This window comes from Nycticebus coucang, chromosome 4, assembly GCF_027406575.1.
Source record: "Nycticebus coucang isolate mNycCou1 chromosome 4, mNycCou1.pri, whole genome shotgun sequence".
In the NCBI taxonomy this organism is placed as follows: domain Eukaryota; kingdom Metazoa; phylum Chordata; class Mammalia; order Primates; family Lorisidae; genus Nycticebus; species Nycticebus coucang.
The window spans coordinates 93,551,281-93,562,634 of record NC_069783.1 but is presented as its reverse complement, the minus strand read 5'-3'; the positions used below and the strand labels follow the sequence as shown (position 1 = coordinate 93,562,634).

Genomic DNA, 11,354 nt, shown 5'->3' with positions numbered 1-11,354 from the left:
TGTAGCTCATTCACTTTGGCTGTCACTTTTGGGAAATCTAGTAGCTTATAATCAAAAGTTCTGGGCGGAAGTCACAGACTATGGAAAGGTAGAATTGGGCTATTGGCTGAAGATTTTTTTCCTGGTGATTCAGGGAGAAATTTACATTTTGACTTTTTTTTTAAACCATGGATTTTGTTCACAAATTGCTGACTAGCACTCATATTCTCAGAAAATGCCCAAAGCCACGTATTGGCTTGTATCCTTTTTTGGGTATTCACTTTGTGGACTATTGTTCCAATAGTCCTCAGAAACCAGTGGCGGCTCCTGGCAAAGCCTCCTCACAGAGAAAGACTCAAGGGAGTTTGCAGGAACATCACCAGCAAGAAGTTGCCTTAGATACAACTTCTCCTGAGGAGAAGCCAGAAGTTAGTTTTGATAAAGCAATTAGAGATGAAATAAAGGACCATTTTAGGCGTTTGAAGGAGGAACGTGTGAATCATTGGATAGGGCAGAAGTATAGGGCCCTTGTTAGAACAAGCCAAGGATAGGGCCAGAAGGATAGGGCCCTTGTTGGAACAAGCCAAGGTCGTCTGGCAGTTCCATGGGAAAGAAGATTTAGATAAGTGGATACTGACTTCTGATAAGACAATTGGAGGCAGAAGTGAAGTATTCTTAAAAATGGGCAAGAATAACCAAAGTGCACTGCTCTATGGAACTCTGAGTTCTGAGAGACCTTATGATGGAGATAGTAGTCGAAGTGGATACTGTGCAGTGATATCCAGGATACCAACGGCCTCTTTTGAGAGGAGGAAGTCTGATGATTGGTCCCAGTTTAATACTCTGTCTCTCCGGGTCTGTGGGGATGGTTGACTGTGGATGGTGAATATCAAGGAGGACTCAGATTTTATCCAGAGGAAGAATCAAATGTACAGTTACTTCATGTTCACCTGTGGGGGGCCCTACTGGCAGGAGGTCAAGATTCCTTTCTCCAAATTTTTCTTCTCAAATCAAGGAAGAATCCGGGATGTTCAGTCTCAGCTTCTGCTTGACAAGATCTCTTTTATAGGATTTACCTTGGCTGATAAAGTGGATGGTCCATTCTTCCTGGAAATTGATTTTATTGGAGTGTTTACTGATCCAGCCCACACAGAAGAGTTTGCCCATGAAAATTCTCCAGAGATTAGCCCAAGACTTTTCAATTAAATAACATGTAGTAGTTTTATATTACTAAACTAACAGTAATAGCATCTTCAGTGATACAGACAAAATATTTCTTTAATGGCAAAAAAAAAAAAAAAAAAAGTTCTGGGTAAGCTTATCTGTCCAGATGCAAATTGTGTGGTTAGGGACAAAGAATAGGCTCCATGGAGACAGGTTGGAAGGGGGGACAAATGCTGGAGGTAGTGGGCAGTCCATATGCCTAAAGAACAAACTAAGCCCAAGCCTGTGAGAGGAAAAATGAGGTACCAGTATTCAGTATTAGAGAGTGCATATACAAACATCACATCTGGAGATTATTCAAGCAGAGTTAAATGGCGTGGATGCTTTGGGAACACAGTTGGACAGAGTGGTCCTGAGTAGCCTTGGGCTTTAGGTTTATGCTTTGCCTTTGTGGACCAGGAGGTACAAGATTGAGTTGGCATGAAAGACTGGGAAGGTCTTTGAGAACAGTTCCTGATGTTTGTCTTGGATGTTTTCAGGTTCAGGTGTTGATGATGATGCTAAATCTGAAAAATTTTAGACTCAAACCAGTTTTGCTAAGCTTTACTGTATGAAAATTTACGGTCTCAGGAGAGCACTTGGACAAGTGTAGGGCCTGATCAAAAGTTCTTTCTGCAGACTATCTTAGGATGTGTTAGTCCTCTTCACATTCATGTTAAAATAACAATTCTGATTTCAAGAGCATATGAATTTGTCACTACAGAAAATCAGCAATTCATAACCCTGTGAAATTAACTTTTATCCACTCCTAAAAATCCTGGTTAAGACATAATAATATTTAAGGAAAACAGTCTGTAGAAAGGGTATCTATTCTAGATATTTGGAGTTCTAGCCCCAGATCAAATTCGAGCACCAGAAGGCTACCAGGTACAAGTTTAAAGATATCAAGAAATTAGAAAAAAACAGCATTAGGTCGCTACCGTACTCCACATAAAGAAATGATTCTAACTGGATTGAAGGGCTGATTAAATGAAAAATCCATTTAAAAAAAAACTCCACTAAATAAACTAAGTATAACAAAACCCATGAAACTGTCAAGGAAAAGAATGAAAGATAAGAAAATGTAAATATTTAAAATTTGAGTAAAGAGAACCATAAACAAAGTTAAAAAAAAACATGAGAGAGGGAGGCGGAGCAAGATGGCAGCCGAGTAACAGCTTCCTTGCATCTGGGCACTGTGAGTCTGGGGATATAGGACTCCAGGCATCTCTGGCTGGTGGGATCTGCCTATCATCACCCCTGAGAGGATACAGGGAGTCAGCGAGAGACTTCTGGACCCCAAGAGGAGGACTAAAACAGTGGCAAACCGGCAAGTGGTCGCGTGTGTTCAATCCTTCTAAACCTGCCCGCAACTGTAAGTTCAGTAGCAGCGAGACTGCAAACCAGAAAGGCCTTACCTGTGAACTGTTTTGGTGTCCTTGGACTTGGCACTCAGCTGAACTGCCTTGGGGAGAGCCTGAGCGGGAGTGTGGAGAACTTTGGCCTTTGTCTAGGGCCCCAGTCTGAGCCGCTGAGCCAGACGGAGCTAATAGTGTTTGGCTCTGGGTCACAGGCAGACATTGTGAGCGATCTGCCCCGGCAAGCTCCGCCCTCAGGGTCGCAGAGCTGGAATTGGGTGGGAGCTGGTAACCCAGCGACCAAGTAGCCTAAGGGCGGGGTCTGAGCCACCTTGCAGCCCTAAACCTCGGGGGCAGAGGGAGACCAGTTTTGACACACAGGGTAAGTGGATAGCCACTTCAGCAGTGATTCCAGCGACAAGCACTTCCCTGAGAAAGCTTCTGCTCAGTAAGTGAACAAGTTCAAAGTGCCTTTTAAGTGGGCTGAAGAGAGATTTAGGGTGTCTACCTGCTGGGGTTTGAGAAACTAGCAGCGTCCAGTCGTATCAGAACTGTGATTAACATCTCATACCCCAGAAGACCACGTGTTGCCCAGACAATATCCAATAACATATACATACTGCTTTGTTTTTGGTTGTGTTTTTTTTTCTTTTTTTGCTTTGGTTGTTTTTTTTGTTTATTTTGATGTTGTGGATTGTTGTCTTGTTTTTTAAGTTCAACCTTTTCCATACAGATCCTTTTTCTTTCTCAATTTTTCTAGTTTAATTATAATTTCCCATTGCTGCCTATTTCAATAATTAGAACTTCATTTTAGTTAGTGTTTCTACCACTATTATTTGGTTTTTCCAGCCAATTTTATCCTGTAAAGTTTTCTGTTTGCTTGTTTTGGTTTGTGCCGCGCCCACGGCACCACAGCCGTAGTGAGGCGGCGCTGTCTGCGTTATAGAACGACGGGAAGGTGGTTTGTGCTCCACGGAGCTTTGCCCCCAGCGCCCCCAGTATGCACAGCATCAGAAATGTTGCCTAGCATGCTCAGTTACCCGCTTAAGTTTAAAGATTGTGGCGTCTACTCATGTGTTTGTCATTCTGTACCAGAAGTCTGTTTGTTCTGATAAACTATCAATATGTACTTTCTTAAGAATGAACACAATACACTGTTGATCCAGATATAACACCACCTCATGAGCTACTAGACTCAGTGGCACCAACAATGAGCACATAAAGATGTTTTCCCACCATAAATACCAGTGAGCTAAGACGATAAGCCTAAGGACACGAAATACAAATTATCTACATAAGTTACAAAGTCACTGAAACACATCCACCCACCATGAAGTCCTGTTCAGAACATCTTACTTCACCAACTGTCACGCATAATAAAAATCAATAGAAAAACTAATACTTGTCAAGAAATTTACTCTAAATCAAAATTATAATTATCAATAACAATAAGATCAAATAGTAAATGTAGAATTAGTCAAGCATTAACATAAAGAAGATATCAAGCTATTCTAAAAAAATAATAAAAAACTAAGAAAAGAGTTGGAGGCGGTAACATTCCTGAGATAGGAGGAAGCGGGCAAAGTTGACTAATAACTGCTACCCTCCGGGAAGCGGAACCTTAAGACATAACAATGCATGATAAATCACACTTACAAACACAAAGATAACCCGCGCACGTAAGCAAAAAGATTGCATTATGTAAGCTCTGTAAAAATGTATAAATACCAACATGTGTACCCAGTAAATTTGCAGCTGCATACTTTAACCCGTAGTGTGCCAGACTGTCATTCCTCTGCCGACCTCTCAACCTTCCTCGCTCCTTCTCCCTGCTTTCCCTCGAACTGAAGCCCACCGACAGGGTGGTCCGTGGCAGGTGGCGCCTCGAACAGGGACCTGAAGTACAGGTAATCTTCTCTCTTTTTCTCTCTCTTTCAAGGTTGAAGGCGGCTCTTACCAGGGAGCTGCAGACCCGCCGGTAAAGGCTGACCGGTTAAGTGTAAGTAATCACAGGATTCATGGGGCACGCATTAACTAAGGAAGAAAGAATGCTGAGTATTATGTTACAGCGTATGTTGGCTAAAAACGGGTTCAGTGTGTCCCTCAAACGGCTGGAGGATCTTATGCATTTTATTAAGCTTGTCAGCCCTTGGTTCGTGGAGGAGGGGTCTGTTAGCGCCTGGCGCAGAATCCCTCCTCCAGGTGCCAAGGGTGGCACTTTAGCTAACATTAGACAAGGTACTGAAGAACCGTACCAAGACTTTATTTCAAGGCTGGAAAAAGCCATTAACAGAATGCTCCCCCCGTCTGAGGGCACATCACTGTTGCTCAAACAGTTAGCATGGGAAAATGCCAACACGCTGTGTCAGGACCTTATACGTCCTCTAAGAAAAACAGGTACTTTACCAGATTATATTAAAGCATGCATGGATGCCTCACCAGCTATAGTCCAAAGTATGGCCTATGCTGCAGCAATGCAAGGACAGAAATTCAGCGCCTATGTTAAAAATACCTTCAATAAAGGAGGTAAGGGGCCAAGAGCTCCTGCTAACACTTGCTACAATTGTGGCAAGCCAGGACACATGCAGAAGGACTGTAAACAGTCCCATGCCAATAAGCCGAGGGGGAACCCACCCGGCTTATGCCCTCGTTGTAAAAAGGGGCGACATTGGAAAAATGAATGTAAATCAAGGTTTCATAAGGATGGAACCCCTTTGAATAGTGACAAGGGTGACTCAGACTCTGAAGAACAGGAAATGAGAAAATCAAAAAACTAGACAGGGGGCATTCTCCCAGCCCTGACCCCAAGGGAGATCGTGCCGCACTGCAGGGCATGCAGCAACCATCCACTTTAAATCCTCAGACGCCTAAATTTACTATTCATGATCTGTCACGGGGCACTCCTGGAAGTGCAGGTTTAAATTTAGCAAGTGAAAAGAATGTCTTATTATCCAAATGGGACGGTGTTACTTTAATCCCCACTGCAATGAAAAGGCAACTTTTGCCTGGAACGGTTGGAATTATAATTGGTAGAAATTCAAATTATACTAAAAACTTTGAAGTTATTCCAGGAGTAGTTAACTCAAATTCGGAAAAGACAACGCAGAAGGAGGCGCCAGCGGCCGCTGCAAGATCTCACCCGCCGCTTGGAGAAAATGAAAGTACACTCGCCGATAGCAAACAAAACCACTGGGTGCATTTCCACTGGCTCCAAGACGGCTGAAAAGGCCCAGCGGGGAAGGAAGCTGGGGGCCCCCCTGCCCTTCGTGGGGCGGGCCTGCCTCCCAAGTGTTACAGCCCCCAGACAGCAGCACTGGCGGAATCCCAAGGGTGAGGTTTAGAACCTTTATTATTGGCCCTTTGCCACTAGTAATTTGTATAAATAAGAAAAATATTTTTACAAACTGAATCTTTGTCAACGGATAAGATTCTTGCCTTTTAAACCTTCTAATTATCAGTTTAGCTGAGTGAATAAGTGACTTCATGGTAAACTGGGATCCTGTTTGGTGGAAAGTGAGTTTTTGAGAGTAAGAGAAATTAAACAGAAAGGAGAATGACATTGTGTAAAGAAAGAATCTTGTGTGATAAATTTTGTCCTGAAACAGAATAGTTATGTAAGAAAGTAAAAGGCAGAGCAAAAGTTCAAGAAAGTTTAGAATGTTTGTAGATGGTCTGTGCAGGTTAAATGAAACTCATAAAAGAGAATTTGTGAAAGAATTTACATGTGATCCAGTTAACTATGTATTTCCTTTAAAATCTTTTAACTTGTAAAAATAACTAATTGTATTGCGTCCTTTGATATGCAACATGATAAACAAGTAAATGTTATGTTAATTGTAAAAAAAACCTTCTTATGTGATGTTGCCTGTAGACTTACAAGGTGATCCATAGTATGAAAATACAGCATTACAAGTTTTAGAAACACTTAATGAATTAATTAGGCCTAAGAGATTTGTAACAAGTTTAATTTTAGGCATTGCAACTTTAATTTCTATAATCACTACTTTTGCTGTAGCTACTACAGCTTTAGTGCAACAAATGCATACAGCACACTATGTCAATACTCTTAGCAGTAATGTAACTTTAACGTTAATGACACAAGCTAGTATTGATAATAAGCTTGAAGCCAAATTAAATGTGTTAGAAGAAGTAGTCTTAGCTTTAGGTCAAGACATTAAGTACATACAACAGAAGCTACAAACAAAGTGTCATTCTGCCTTTCAGGCTATTTGCATTACACCTTTACCATACAACATGTCTGAATCATGGAGTAAACTGCAAGCACATTTACAAGGTGTTTGAAGAAACAATAATATAACACATAATTTACACGGCCGACAACAAGATATTACAGCCATGAGTCAAGCTCATTTACCAATAACTTCTCTTAACACATTGGCTCAATCTTTAACTAGTGAATTTAAAACACTCAATCCTCTTGACTGGATCCAGTATATTGTATTCATAACCATAATTGGCTGTCTATTATTTTGTGTTGTGTTACTGTTACCATGTCTCATACGGTGTCTGTTTTCTTCTATTAACTCTATACGCCAAGAAGTCTTTGAACTGCGGTTTAAAAACAAAAAAGGGGGAAATGCCGCGCCCACGGCACCACAGCCGTAGTGAGGCGGCGCTGTCCGCGTTATAGAACGACAGGAAGGTGGTTTGTGCTCCCCGGAGCTTTGCCCCCAGCGCCCCCAGTATGCACAGCATCAGAAATGTTGCCTAGCATGCTCAGTTACCCGCTTAAGTTTAAAGATTGTGGCGTCTACTCATGTGTTTGTTATTCTGTACCAGAAGTCTGTTTGTTCTGATAAACTATCAATATGTACTTTCTTAAGAATGAACACAATACACTGTTGATCCAGATATAACACCACCTCATGAGCTACTAGACTCAGTGGCACCAACAATGAGCACATAAAGATGTTTTCCCACCATAAATACCAGTGAGCTAAGACGATAAGCCTAAGGACACGAAATACAAATTATCTACATAAGTTACAAAGTCACTGAAACACATCCACCCACCATGAAGTCCTGTTCAGAACATCTTACTTCACCAACTGTCACGCATAATAAAAATCAATAGAAAAACTAATACTTGTCAAGAAATTTACTCTAAATCAAAATTATAATTATCAATAACAATAAGATCAAATAGTAAATGTAGAATTAGTCAAGCATTAACATAAAGAAGATATCAAGCTATTCTAAAAAAATAATAAAAAACTAAGAAAAGAGTTGGAGGCGGTAACATTCCTGAGATAGGAGGAAGCGGGCAAAGTTGACTAATAACTGCTACCCTCCGGGAAGCGGAACCTTAAGACATAACAATGCATGATAAATCACACTTACAAACACAAAGATAACCCGCGCACGTAAGCAAAAAGATTGCATTATGTAAGCTCTGTAAAAATGTATAAATACCAACATGTGTACCCAGTAAATTTGCAGCTGCATACTTTAACCCATAGTGTGCCAGACTGTCATTCCTCCGCCGACCTCTCAACCTTCCTTGCTCCTTCTCCCTGCTTTCCCTCGAACTGAAGCCCACCGACAGGGTGGTCCGTGGCAGGTTTGATTTATAGCATTTTTGTCTTTCATCTCTACTTGGTGGAGGTGGGGTACTGTGTCTGACCAGGTTAGCAAAGAGCTGCTGACCTCAAGGGAACCACCCCACTGGGCACCCCCAGAAGGTGGTTTTTTTTTTTTTTAAGGTTGTATCAAAGTACCCTACTGTACACCTATATTGCTCTGTCTCCCTCTTTCTGTGCCTCTCTTCTTTTTGTCAATATTCCTTTTACCTACCCCCTCTCCTTTCTCTATTTTTCTTTTTTTTTTCTTATCACGTAGTCCTCCTTTCTTTCATCCCTTTTTTGCTCTTAAACCTTCTCACCCTTCTGGTCCTGTAACCCTTAGTCCACAGGCACGAGAACTTAAAGAGCAAGAGGAAGTGAATGGAAAATTAGGGCAAGGAAACAGATAAAAGAAATCACTCATGAGGAAGAATCAGCAGAAAACTCCAGGCAACATGAAGAACCAGTCCAGAACAACCCCGCCAAGGGACCATGAGGTAGCTACTGCAGAGGATTCCACCTATACAGAAATGTTAGGAATGACAGAAAGGGAATTTAGAATACACATGTTGAAAACAATGAAAGAAATGATGGAAACAATGACGGAAACTGCTAATAAAGTGGAAAATAACCAAAAGGAAATCCAAAAACAGAATCAAATAAGAGATGAACGATATGAAGAATATAAAAAGGATATAGCAGAGCTGAAGGAACTGAAACAGTCAATCAGGGAACTTAAAGATGCAATGGAACTATCAGCAACAGGTTAGACCATGCAGAAGAAAGAATTTCAGAGGTAGAAGACAAAGTTTTTGAGATAACTCAGATAGTAAAAGAGGCAGAAAAGAAGAGAGAGAACGCAGAACATTCAACTGTCAGAATTATGGGACTTTATGAAGCATTCCAATATATGAGTTATAGGAATTCCAGAAGGGGAAGAAGAATGCCCCAGAGGAATGGAAGCCATACTAGAGAATATTATAAAAGAAAATTTCCCAAATATCACCAAAGATTCTGACACACTGCTTTCAGAGGGCTATCGGACCCCAGGTCGCCTCAACTCTAACCGAGCTTCTCCAAGACACATTGTGATGAACCTGTCCAAAGTCAAGACAAAAGAAAAGATTCTGCAAGCTGCCAGGAATAAGCGCCAGTTGACCTACAGGGGAAAATCCATCAGAGTGACCGCAGACTTCTCTAATGAAACTTTCCAAGCAAGAAGACGATGGTCATCTACCTTTAATCTACTTAAACAGAACAATTTCCAGCCCAGAATTCTGTACCCTGCTAAGCTAAGCTTCAAAATTGATGGAGAAATCAAATCATTTACGGATAGACAAACATTGAGGAAATTCGCCACAACAAGACCAGCTCTACAGGAAATACTTCAACCTGTTCTGCACACTGACCACCACAATGGATCAGCATCAAAGTAAGAACTCAGAAATTGAAGGACAGAACCTAACCTTCACACTGATGCAAAAGATAAAACTAAGCAATGGACTCTCACAAAATAAGATGAATAGAATACTACCACACTTATCAATTATCTCAATAAATGTTAATGGCTTGAATTCCCCACTGAAGAGACATAGATTGGCTGACTGGATTAAAAAACACAAGCCATCCATTTGCTGTCTGCAAGAAACACACCTGGCTTCAAAAGACAAATTAAACCTCCGAGTCAAGGGATGGAAGACAATTTTTCAAGCAAATGGCATTCAGAAGAAAAGAGGAGTTGCAATCTTATTTTCAGATTCATGTGGATTTAAAGCAACTAAAGTCAAAAAAGACAAAGATGGTCACTTTATATTGGTCAAGGGAGAAATACAACAAGAAGATGTTTCAATTCTAAATATTTATGCACCCAATTTAAATGATCCCAGATTCTTGAAACAGACCTTACTGAGTCTGAGCAATATGATATCTGATAATACCACAATAACAGGGCACTTTAACACTCCTCTTACAGAGCTGGACAGATCCTCTAAACAGAAATTAAACAAGGATATAAGAGATTTAAATGAGACCCTAGAACAACTGTGCTTGATAGACGCATATAGAACACTCCATCCCAAAGATAAAGAATATACAATCTTCTCATCACCCCATGGAACATTCTCCAAAATTGATCATATCCTGGGACACAAAACAATTATCAACAGAATCAAAAGAATTGAAATTTTACCTTGTATCTTCTCAGACCATAAGGCACTAAAGGTGGAACTCAATTCTAACAAAAATGCTCGACCCCACCCAAAGGCATGGAAACTAAACAATCTTCTGTTGAATAACAGATAGGTGAAGGAAGAAATAAAACAGGAAATCATTAACTTCCTTGAGTACAACAACAATGAAGACACAAGCTACCAAAACCTGTGGGATACTGCAAAAGCAGTTTTGAGAGGAAAATTCATCGCTTTAGATGCCTACATTCGAAAAACAGAAAGAGAGCACATCAACAATCTCACAAGAGATCTTATGGAATTGGAAAAAGAACAATCTAAGCCTAAACTCAGTAGAAGAAAAGAAATATCCAAAATCAAATCAGAGATCAATGAAATTGAAAACAAAAGAATCATTCAGGAAATTAATGAAACAAGGAGTTGGTTTTTTGAAAAAATAAATAAAATAGATAAACCATTGGCCAGACTCACGAGGAATAGAAAAGTAAAATCTCTAGTAACCTCAATCAGAAATGATAAAGGGGAAATAACAACTGATTCCACAGAGATACAAGAGATCATCTCTGAATACTACCAGAAACTCTATGCCCAGAAATTTGACAATGTGAAAGAAATGGATCAATATTTGGAATCACACCCTCTCCCTAGACTCAGCCAGGAAGAAATAGAGCTCCTGAACAGACCAATTTCAAGCACTGAGATCAAAGAAACAATAAAAAATTTTCCAACCAAAAAATGCCCTGGTCCAGATGGCTTCACTCCAGAATTCTATCAAACCTTCAAGGAAGAGCTTATTCCTGTACTGCAGAAATTATTCCAAAAAATTGAGGAAGAAGGAATCTTCCCCAACACATTCTATGAAGCAAACATCACCCTGATACCAAAACCAGGAAAAGACCCAAACAAAAAGGAGAATTTCAGACCAATCTCACTCATGAACATAGACGCAAAAATTCTCAACAAAATCCTAGCCAATAGATTACAGCTTATCATCAAAAAAGTCATTCATCATGATCAAGTAGGCTTCATCCCAGGGATGCAAGGCT

General features: G+C 40.4%; 1 protein-coding gene and 1 pseudogene across 1 annotated transcript in view; one reads left to right on the top strand and one right to left on the bottom strand.

Moving 5' to 3' along the window:
• MRPL30 (mitochondrial ribosomal protein L30) overlaps positions 1–11,354 on the bottom strand; it is a 68,470-nt gene that overhangs the window by 41,095 nt on the left and 16,021 nt on the right. The gene's annotated exons all lie outside the window — the stretch shown is intronic.
• Positions 75–1,214, top strand: LOC128583794 (complex I intermediate-associated protein 30, mitochondrial-like; annotated as a pseudogene).